The 11,331-nt window shown below is 52.9% G+C and overlaps 2 long non-coding RNA genes across 2 annotated transcripts; both read left to right on the forward strand.

The window, feature by feature from the left end:
• Positions 1-2,207: 2,207 nt before the first annotated feature.
• On the forward strand, positions 2,208-4,059 carry LOC148056203 (uncharacterized). The gene is made up of 3 exons (XR_015703616.1): positions 2,208-2,479; positions 3,519-3,595; positions 3,788-4,059. It is a non-coding gene; the product is annotated as an uncharacterized LOC148056203 (long non-coding RNA).
• A 2,724-nt stretch (positions 4,060-6,783) lies between these two features.
• On the forward strand, positions 6,784-8,520 carry LOC148056204 (uncharacterized). The gene is made up of 3 exons (XR_015703658.1): positions 6,784-6,922; positions 7,529-7,665; positions 8,390-8,520. It is a non-coding gene; the product is annotated as an uncharacterized LOC148056204 (long non-coding RNA).
• Positions 8,521-11,331: the final 2,811 nt, after the last annotated feature.

The raw sequence follows: 11,331 nt of genomic DNA on the forward strand, positions 1-11,331 counted from the left end.
CACAGGAACCTCCAGGCTATGGAGAGGACTTTCCCTGCCAGAAGATAAGGATGTCTGGCCATGTTGTCCCCAGTCCCAACTTGCCCCAGGACTTGGATTCCAGCTCAAACGGCTCTTCAGGTTGTCCCCAATCCCAGTCTCTCCCAGGATCCCAGCTTAGACATCTGTCCGTGTTGTCCCTGGTCCCCAAGCTGCCCTGAGATCCTCTGCAAAGCCACCAGCCCTGCCAGGCACTTTCAACGCTGTGGAGCTGGCACGTGGGCGATCCACAGTGCTGAGCAGCAGGAGCCCGATGGCTCATTTCCTGATGCTGTGGGCCAAGGACGCTGGTCTAAGGGAAAGGAACGGCTAAGGAGACTTGAACCTCATCGTATCCCATAATGGCTGTGCCAGGACCACTGCGGTTCTCCACCTCCGCTCGGCACAGGAGCACTTCTACACTGCCTCAGAGCCAAGAGAACCTCTCCAAGGAGTTGCTCATCACCGTAGCTGCTCCTACGCATACCTGGCCAAGCCCACACCACAGCACACCCGCTGAGCCCGGCTTGAGAATTAAACAGCTCCTCCTGCAGCACATCTGAGGCTGGAATTTGGGGAGCCAAGCACAAAGAGCACAGTGGCTTGTCCTTGGTCCCACTCCGTCTCTTGGAGGCTCAGCCACTCCTGGCACGGGACCCAAGGCTTTCCTGAAGACCTTTTACACGATGGGTATGGCTGAGATGCCAGGCGTGTGGTAACATGCTTTCGCCCTAGACTTTGTCCTCCTTAGCCAGATGTGGATTTCTTTATCCAATTGCCTTTTCCAGGGGAAAATGCTGTTTGAGCTGGAAGGATGGCTTTGAAGCTGAAGGACGGAGAGACCCCCTGGGCTGGGGCTCTTGGACTGCTGGTCCTGCTCTTCCCCTGCACAGCCGAGCTGTGAATCGAAGGGCTGGTAGACAGCCTGGACTCCCTCACTTTGAAAGCATCCCACACGTCTCCCCAGCGCTCTTGGCTCCCTTTGCCTGGTGAAGGGCTCATTTTTTTCCAGTAGTGCTGGTCCATGGGTGTCACAGGATGCCAGGATGGCTGGCCCCATGGGTCCAAGCCACCAGGACGGGTCACCCTCCTGTTGCCAGCTCTTGCTTCCTAATGCACCGTGCACTCAGGAGTGGGTACAACACCTGACGGAGTAGGGGGACTGGAGAGGGTGCTGTGCTGTGTTTTCCATAGCCTCATCCATCTCTAAGGGATCTCTTCAGCCCTTCTTTACTCTTAATAGCTTCTTTGTAATCAAAAGATCTAGAAATATGACTTTTTAGGAGATATTGCTAGAGATAAAGAGAATTGCTGTTGCTGCATGTCTGTCCTGTGCCTTCATCCAGCTCCTCTGGATCCCCTAGGTGAATGGGGGCTGCCTGAAGTGTGGGAGCTGCCACATTATCTGCTATCAAGGTGGCTGCAGGTGCCACTGGGAAGGCTTTTTTGGTCTGCAAGAGCTCTTCATAAGTCAGGCACACCTTCCTGTTGTGCTTGGAGCAGTGATTTATGGAAAGCAGCTCCCGCCCCGCTGCGGGCATGGCACTGCATGTGGCCTTGAACAAAGCACGGCTGGTTCGGTAGTTAAAGCAGCACTGGGATGACTGTTCCCTGTCACGGGATGGTGGGGCTCATGGGGAGACCAGCAGGTATTCTGCACCCCACAACTGCATCCCGAAGCCAGAGCAGTGCTTGGGCCAAATTCTCTTTTTGCATTTACCCTGGGGAAAGTGCAGAGTGATTACACATAGGTGTATGGTGAGGATGTGGGAACAGCTGCTGTTACTGCCCACGAGAGCGTGGCAATGATAAAGGAGGGTAAAGGTAAATATGAAATAGTGCATGTCTTGCACAGGATGGAAATTGGACCACGTAGGCCTGGTCTGTGCCCAGCTTTCCCGGGGGCCAGGCTCAGGTCAGAGGGGCCATGAGCTGCATTCCCAGCACATGTGGTGCTGTCAGGCCTTGACAGAGCAGCTGTGCCACCTCCAGGAGCACCTCCCCATACAGAAGATGCACCAATTAGTGCCAGCTCTGAAGGCATTAATTAGTCTTCCCCATATCAGCCTCACCTGACACCTCCCCACACCCAGCAGCCTTCCCTGCATGGGAAGAATTTTCTAAGCATGCTCAGAAGCCCTATTTAAGCTCAGCTGGAGCCATCAGTCCCTGTGGGAGCTGTGCTGGGGGGGTGCTGGTACCTAGCTCAGCTCCATATATGCCTGGCTATGGCCTCTGCTGATCCAAGACCTCAGCCTGTAGCCTGACATTTCATCTTGTCCCATCACTGTGGACCTGCTTGGCCATTGCTGGACCTGGCCCTGATCTGTGGCTTGTCTTCCTGGCTTCACACCGGACCCATCTCATCACCATGGTGTTGCTGGATCTGGACTTTTGGGTTGCTCTGGACTCTTGGTTGGGCCTGGCCACCATCTCAGACCTGCCCCAGTCTTCCATGCAGGTACGGTGGGATGGACCCTGCTGGACCTGGGGCCCCACTTGCTCCTTCCTTCCTGAGGGAGCAGCCCTGCTCCTGCTGCCCCCTGATATGGGGGCACCGTGGTGTGGGGGGCCAGGAAAGGCCAGCAGGCCAAGTGTGCAGCTGGTGGGGAACACTGAAGGAGACCTTGTGGCCAAGGCACCAATTGCCTTCCCCCTTGGGTGCCTAAAGCTGGAGTGGAAGGTCACATCCCTCCCTTTGGTGCCAGCTGTGTCCAGGGCATGACCCATGTTGGCAGAACCCCCCGATGGCACCAGGAGAGCCTGCTGAGCTGGGGGACATGTGCTTCCCAACCCCTGCACCCCCTTCCCTGCCAAAGCAGCTTTGCTTTGGGTTGCAGAACAAATTACTGGGGCTGCCCAGGGAAGGGAGCAGCCCAGGGTGACAGCATGTGAGCAATCTGGCTGGCAAAGGTGTCACACGTGGTATACCCTGGGGTGGGTGTGTGCCCCAGCATGCTGCTGCAGACCTGCCCCCAGCTGCCTGGCCCGTACTCCATCCCAGTGTCGTCTCTTTTGCATGCTGGTGTTGGAGATGCCCCTGCCGAGCTGTGCGTGGCTCCTGACAGATAACCCACTGCTGCGCTTTGTGCCCAAGCATGGGCTGAAGCTGCTCCCTCCCACCCAGCCCCAGGGGCCATCGGGCATCTGCGTGTCCCTACCAATCAGCTGGCACTGGGGGGGTCATGCCTGTGGGTGCTCAGGTCGGATGCCATGTGTGGGAACCCTGATGCCTGGACAAAGCGCGGGCTGGCGAGATATGGAAACATCAAACTCCTCCCTGCTGGGATCAGCAGTGACGCACACGATGCCTTTGCTGGTGTCTCTCGTGGTGCTTGTGGGTGTTGCCCAGGTCCCTGCTCAGCTGCAGGGCTCTGTCACTTTGCAGCCAGCCTTTGGGGCTGGGGCAGTGTCGCTGCTCCGCTGGGTGCCTGCAGCCCCAGTTGCCTGTAGGAGCATCATCAGGGACAACCTCCCAGCCAGGGTCTCCCATTTTCCAGTTGCAGGAAGATCCTTAGTGGTTCCTGTGAAAGGGCCGAAAACTGGAGACCAGCTGATGCTCAAATTGCTCCTACACGTGAGTTGGGAGGTTTTTCTTTTATACAGCCAGTGATAATGAACTGCTTTCACCAAGCTTGTGGGCTTGGAGCACTCCAGGCAGGAGTGCTGGGGTTCTTGGGACACTCTTGTACCAGGGACGTGGCTGCCTCCTCCGGGAGCTCCGGGGCTGTGGGAGCATGAACAGGATTTGCCCTGTGTTTCTCCACAGATGTGGCCCAGCTCCAGCCAGAGGAAGGCGGGCACATGCACACGTTCTGCATGAGCTCTGGCGAACTTCAGCTGCCTCCAGGAAAGGAGGTTTTGTCGTGGTTTAACTCCAGCCAGCAACCAAGCACCACGCAGCCGCTTGCTCACCCTCTGCCCCCCGGTGGGATTGGGGAGAGAATCAGAAGAGCAAAAGCAAGAAAACTTATGGGTTGAGATAAGAACAGTTTAATAATTGAAATATAATAATAAAATTGTAATGAAAAGCAAAACAATGGGAGAGAGAGAAACAAAACCCAGGAAAAACAAGCGATGCAACCGCTCACCACCCACTGACCGATGTCCATCCCACCCCTGAGCAGCGATTGCTGCCCCCTGGCCAGCTCCCCCAGTTTATATACTGGGTGTGACACCATACGGTATGGAATAGCCCTTTGGCCAGTCTGGGTCAGCCCCCCTGGCTGTGCCCCCTCCCAGCTTCTTGTGCACCGGGCAGAGCATGGGAAGCTGAAAAGTCCTTGACTGGTGTAAGCACTGCTTAGCAACAACTACAACACCAGTGTGTTATCACATTATTCTCATGGTAAACCCAAAACACAGCCCTAAGCCAGCTACTAGGAAGAAAATTAACTCTATCCCAGCCGAAACCAAGACAGGTTTGTATTTAACTGTTCCTAAAAAGGAGCTAACCCAAGCTGCCTCCATTAATCAAAGTGAGCCTGTCTAAAGCCGCCTGCAGAGGCGGGTGCTGGCGGATGGGGTCAGCCTGGCTGCCAGGCCGAGCCCTCCCTGGGATTTCTTTCTGCTGTGGGAAGATGCTGCAGCGATGGCACAGTGCTGGACCACAGCCGCTCTGTTATGCACCGCAACATCGTGCCGGCCTTGCTGGGCTTGCCCGGTCCCCGAGTGGTGCTGGGGCTGCTCCTGCTGCAGTGCGCCAACCCAGCGGGACCTTGTCTTCGCTGGCCGGTGCCTCTGGCCACGATGGCTCTACCAAGAACTGCAGAGGGTGTGTGACATTGGCCTGGGGCACCTGAACAGTGTTTGCAGAGAGATGCAAATCGGGGTACCGCTTACAGGGGGTGCGAGAGCGACAGTAAGCCCATCTTCACATACACTGATAATATGCCCTTACACACAGGACGAGGAAAAGCTACTGATGATCCCTAGAAGGTTCAGTGCTTTGTTATGCTTTTTCCCCAAGTCCTGCAGTCTTCACTAAAGAGATGAGCTGCAAGCAGGAAAGCCAATTTTAACATCAGTGACGGCAGGGGAAGATCATGGGCTGCGGTAGGGGAGAAAAGAGCAAGGACGGCTCAGGTAAGTTAGAGATTTCCCAATAGCTGTGAATGATGCAATTCATCTGAGGGTGCAGCGGGAACTGTCTGCAACGGCTTTTCAGACCACGTGGAGATGGGGTGAGCCCCTGAAAGGTGGAGGGAGGACAAGCACGCCAGCATTTTCCAAGTTAAGTTGTGACTATAGGGTCTAATTTCCTCCTCTGACAGGATATTCAAAGAATAGCTGTGAATAGTGACTGGGATGAACTGGAAGGAGTCTTCCAGAGCTGGGGAAATTCAATATTCCCCAAACGGTGAGGAGGAGAGAGGTGGGAGCTTGCCTGCCCGTTGAATTTGGAGGGGATGGGGAGCTGGGAGGTGTGCAAGCACTGCAGAAGACAGGCTTGGGATGAAAAGCATAAATTGGAGGAAAGGTCTGAAAGAAGGTGCTGCAGAGGAGGGTGGGAGTGAGCAAACGCACGTTCCAGCATGGGGAGGGCGAAGGGCTGGAAGGAAAACAAGCCTGGGGGGGATCGCAGCGCTCACGCTCCGCACAAGGAATAATACCACAGGGTTGCGAGAAAGGCAAACATCCCACTAAAATGTATAAATAGGTGTGTTGCATATACAAGGGATGAAGTAATGTGGGGCCACGCGCAGTGCCTCGCTGGAGCGCTGTGGCCATATTTGGGCACCCTCCTGGGGAGGGAGCCCTCGGCGCTGTGCCGCACCAGCCATCTTGCCCCCAAAAGTGAGTCCCGGGAGGGGAGCGAGCGAGGAGGGGTTTGTGCAGCCTGGAGAAAGTTTCAGGTGAAGCATGATAAGAAGTTTCAAATATGCAAAAGACTGGCAGAAAGGAGACAGCAGTGCTTGGTTCACCCCATCCTCCTTGGGCTGGGCATGGAGATGGCTCCAGAAAGTGAGATTTAGGCTCAACTTCAGGAAAATTGCTGTAGCTGCAGCAGCGAAGCACCAAAATGGATTGATTAGAGTCGCTGCCACTGAACCTGGGGACGAAAGAGGAAGGTTTAGCTGGAGCCGTGGGACTCTGCCTCAGTGGTCTCACAAGTTTGCTTGTCTTCTGTCCCCCCCTGGGGCCTGTCAAGGGTTTCGCTGTAACTTTCTCCTGCCTGGCACACAGCTGGTCTTACTTGCAGTGCTTAGTCTTCACAGAGATCACACCAATTTAACATTAGTCCTCTGTAATGGGTTTGTTTCAGTTACTAAAATACCTGGATTTAGGTGCAAAGTTTCAGGCACCTGCATCTGAAAACTGTCAGCCTGGGGAAGTATGGTGAGATCAGCAAGATCCAACTGGATTGATTTCCCAGGTGGGATGAGTTAGAAGGACAACAGAATCAGGCAGCATTGAAACTAGGGTATGCAGAAGAGTTAATTGTATAACTAAACTAATCTAGGATCCCATTTACTTCCCCTTGACACTTTTCCCTTATGGATTCAGTTTACTAATGGTTATTACATATGATTTTAGGCTCTACATCTAGAGCTACCTCAAAGGACTTGTAGCCGTCTCCAGGAAGGACCTGCAAAAGGGGCAGACCTCCCCAGCGTGGCTGGATGTTCTCTGGTTACAGAGGTAGAGCAGGTCGGTGGCTCCCTGTGTCACTGTGCAGGAGCGGAGCTCTGCAGCGTGGGACTCAGCATCGGCTCTTGCTCCTCCGGCCGTGGGGATCGCTGCAAAGAGCCACTCATGGCTCCGTGCAGGATACACACACTCCAGGATCTTCTGTGGATGCTATTTTGAGTTTACCGCCACGGCGCTTCCTGTGCTGTTTTATCAATCGATCCCTCGGGCTGGGATTCAGCTGCCCTAATTTCAGCACCCTGAGAAAGTCTGAGTAAGTCTGCCTGGGATTTCCCCATCCCTGCCTCCTGGGAAGAGCCTGCCCAGGAACCCAGGCCTGGGAAAAGGCCACTTGGAAAACCTTCCCTGAGCCACAGCTCGTGCTGCAGGCTCCCTGGGCAGGGCTGGACCCCTGGGGCCATGTGGTGCCCACGCAGCCCCCAAGTTATTCCAGCCCATTGCAGCTCTGTACTCCTTGAGGCAACAGCTTCAGCTCTCAGTGTGCTGCTGGTGGAAGCCACCACCACCGCATCCCACCCCCGGCTACCCTGCCACGATACCCAGCCATCCTCACCTGACATCTTTGCCTAGGACACCGTGAGTTCCTCCAGGTCAAACTCATGCTAAGCAGCAGCTGTGGGCCAAGCCCTGCTTCGTCTGCTGCTGCAGCCATGGAAGCAATCGCTCTGCTGCCCTGAGCTATTTGGGTGCACCTTGCCCTGCGTTTGGCTATTATTGCTGATGGTACATGTCCCTGCTGGGGCTTTACCCTGGGGATGTGCCTGCAGGGACCACCATGTTGTCCCCAGCTCCCAGCCTCGCTGCTCCAGCCCGGGGCACCTCACCAGATCCCCACGGCTTTTCTTTTTGTTGACTTTAGGCATCAGCTCCAGCTTCCCCAGAGGGGCATAAATCATCCAGTCCTAAGGAGCCCATCCTTCACCAGATCCTGGTACCTGACCCCCATGAAATGTGTGTACATTTTTTGTGGCCAGCAAGTGATACGTGAAAGAAAAGGTAAAGCATTAACTGCAGCCAAAACCTCTGTTTTCACTTGTACCTTTGCCCCTCTCCTGCTCCTATAATGTGCTGTGCTATCCAAATGCTCTCACTCAAACTAGACCCATGTGGTATCTCACCTGTTCTTCCAAGGAAAAAAAAAAAAAAAGTCTTCAAAATGCTGGAGAAAGATGTTCTCTGAACTTATGGTTTCCTCCTAAACTCTCTGAGCCACCCAGCACAAAAGCTGTGTGCAGTTACAAAAGGAGTTGCAGGCATGACTCTCCAAAATCGGGCAATCTGGTGCTGTGCTCCCACCCAGCCCTCCCAAGCTTCCACGTTTTCACAACATGGCTCTCAGTTTCCCGGTAGCTTTTCCAAGGCCGCAACCGAAGAGGTATGTACCCCTGTTAGCTGGCACAGCTTGGCATTACTATCGCGTGCTCTTGCTGATATATCACAGCAAACCGCCAAGTTCTTCCTGAGATGACTTCATATATTCCCCCTGTGGGATCAAGGTTTCTGAGTCACAGGCTTGCTTCGCCTTTGACGAGGTCCTGCCACCTCTCTGGGTGCTGCGGGGGCCTTGGAAAGTCAGTTCTGAGATTCTGCTTTGAGCATAAGCTGGTCTTTGGCTTCAAGGTTGTTGCTTTTCTCCCCAACATGAAAAAGGGCTTGTGTGCCTTGGGTTTGCTCCAACTATTTCAGATGATGTAATAAGCATTTCTGCCCCTCCCTGCAGGCTTCTTTAGCACAAACAGCACTGCAGTTCTTGGATGGCTCAAGGTCAGAACACGGTACTGAACGTTGCAGAGCACCTTGGCCTGATGTAACCCAGTGTCCTCAGCTCCATCGGTGCTACGGCCTCTGTTATCTTCAGCTGCAAAGCCACTCCGTGCTGGTTCTGTTACCCCCATGACTCATGCCAAGGCCTTTCAGGTTGCACCTTTATGCTAAAGATCCAGCACCTCCACCTCTGAATGCTGCTCCTGATGCATCCAAGGCTCAGTTTTTGGCTTTGGGGATCCACTGGTATAACACACTGAAGTCTCTGGGTTAGAGGGGGCTGATGAAATTCGATTCTTTGGATCCAGCTCAACAGAAATTGTCTTTCTTCTCCTTGCACCTGGTGGGCAGAAGATCTGCTTCTTGCAGTGCTGATTCATCTTAGTTCTTCTCACTTGAGGAGGATCCAGTGACCTGCTTGGACAAGCTCACCTGGGAGTTATAAATATATCCCTGTGTAATACTCACATGACAATAAGCTAATGGGAAATGATGATTGCCAATAAGAACAGGATTTGTCCCTACAGGTAGAGCCCCCTCTTCCTGGGGCTCATTTTGAGGCTGGGTTATTACTTGCCGCTCTACAGCTGGGTGCTGGACAATGCTAGTGAGGTGGATTAGGTGCATGAGAGGTGCAAGATGTGGAACTTCACTGAGAAACCTCTACGTGATTAACACAAGGTGATGCCGTTGGCACCAGAGCTGGAGTCAACTCCTGGACAGGCTGCGTTCCTGTCCACCGGGAGCTGCCCGTTAACTGCACCGAGGTAAACACAGCTCATATGATGGGACAGCTGGAAGAAACTAAATTAATCTGTCTCCTTGGATATGATCCTGGCTGAAATAAATGGGACGGTTGAATGTAATACTGAATATTGGATTTTTGGCCTTTAACGTTGAGTGTTCACTCAATAACCAGGTGTATTTGGTGTCCAGTTTGGGCAGCTGCCTGTGGCACTTTCCACTCCGAACTGAGCTGAGCCGGGCTGAAACCCATGGCCTGGGAGTGGGAGGATTTGTTACTGGTCCCAGCCTGACTCATTCGCGTGCTGGGACTGGGGGGGCGTCCGAGGGCTCAGACACCACAGAGCAAAGCAGCAGCAATCCACATGAATTAGTTTCTTATTGCATGCTTCTTCTAAGCCACTTATGTGATTTAGGTGCTGTCTGATGATATATTGCACCAGTGGTGCGAGGCAGATGCCTGGCAGGGAGCGAAGCCAGGACGCTGCCACTGAGCACCGCTATAGCCATCGGAGTTAAGGACAAGCCATTTTACCCCTCTCTGACCAGCTTCCATGAGAGATGGTGACTAAGGATGCTGCTTGAGCTGGTTCCTTACATCTTAGGAGTTGCCTTGCCATGAGTTGCCAATGATTAGGTGATTTTGGAAATGGCAGTTTGTCTCCTAGCCCTCTGGACTTTGCCTTGTAGGCGGGGAAAAAGATGATGAAAGATCACCAAAATTCCCTCTTTATGCCCCATCTGAGTCTCAGGTTTAAGTACTCATCTGGGCAGCGTAGGAGGCTGCCCCGAGGCAGGTGTTTTTCAGCAACGAGTGTCTTGAGGTGAGCCACTGCCTCCAGCACTTGGTTTAAATGGGGATTAGGGACGACTGCAAAACCAACAAGCAGTGTTGGCACATAGAATTAATGACCCATCACCTTGGAGGTGCTGGGTGGCACAGACCTAGAAATGGGACTCCATGTATTGTAGCCACTGTGTTAAGCAGCTACATTTTGTTTCTGCCCAAGACTTAGTTTCTGGAGGAATAAGCCTGATGCCCGGGAGCGTTCACATCAGGACAGCGGTGACGTGATGGTGATTTACAGTGCACAAAGCACAGAAGTTTGATGCCTTGTGACTTAAAGCCAACACCATTTTGTTCTTCCAAGAAGCAGAAAGCAAGCAATGTTAGGCAGCCCAAAGGGCAAGAGATGTCAAAGAATAGTTTTAAAATTTGATTTTTTGCCCTTTGCTGCTGCTTTGTGGTGTCTAAAGGCTGCCTGAGAAGTCTTTGGACTTATATTTGATTTTATATTAGCCATCCAGAGCTGGTTGTCAAAGACATTTTGCAGGAATTCATCTCTCATTCCCACCTGCTCATTGCAAGTGTCAGGTGCCCCACGGTGACAAACATACATGAAGTTTGCAGCTAACTCTTCTAACTTCATGACAAAGATCCCAGGGAGAGCTGGAGACCTCTCCAGCAGGTTTGTGGGCACTCAGCCCTTTCAGGCTCTGTTTAGTCATCATAAGGAGCAAAGAATCTGAATGTGAGTCTTGGTTTTTTCCTTTTCTGGGCATATCTGAGATTGAGCTTGCCAGTGCAAGTGCTGAGGTTGCTCATTTTCTGGGGCATAGTGCTGTGATTGCACAGGGTCGTAACAGAAACTGGGGTCTCCCACCTCCATCCCTCCAGCTCAAGGCCAGAGATACCGGCAGATGGGTTGGGAAGGCAGGGGAGGACGATGAGAGCATGCCTGTCCTCAGACTCCGTTTCTGTTCTTTATAGCAGATAGATAGGTGAATTTTGGTGAAGGATACACTCTCAAAAACACCGAAATGTCTTGAGGCAAAGTCTTGTGATAGACAGCTGTAATAAAGGAGAACAGACCCGGGGAGGAGAAAATTTGGAGCGTGCTCTTACACTCCTGTTAGCAGTGAGTGGGCAGATCCGTGGTGCTGGGGGTAGAGACATTCCAGAGCGGTTGTGAGTCAGCCACGCTCCTCCCATCACAGCTTCACTCATCAAAGCAAGTATTTATAGCACAGGTAGGAGTAGGGAGAGAAATCAAAGAAGAGCTTCCCAGAAAGACGCATAAATCACTCCAAGAGTTCAGCTCTGGGGTTCTGCATTTTTTGCTTTAATGAGAATGAATAAAAGTGCTGTTGTTA

The sequence above is a fragment of the Nipponia nippon genome, unplaced genomic scaffold, assembly GCF_047370975.1.
Source record: "Nipponia nippon isolate SJK-2023a ecotype South Korea unplaced genomic scaffold, ASM4737097v1 scaffold_16, whole genome shotgun sequence".
Lineage (NCBI taxonomy): Eukaryota > Metazoa > Chordata > Aves > Pelecaniformes > Threskiornithidae > Nipponia > Nipponia nippon.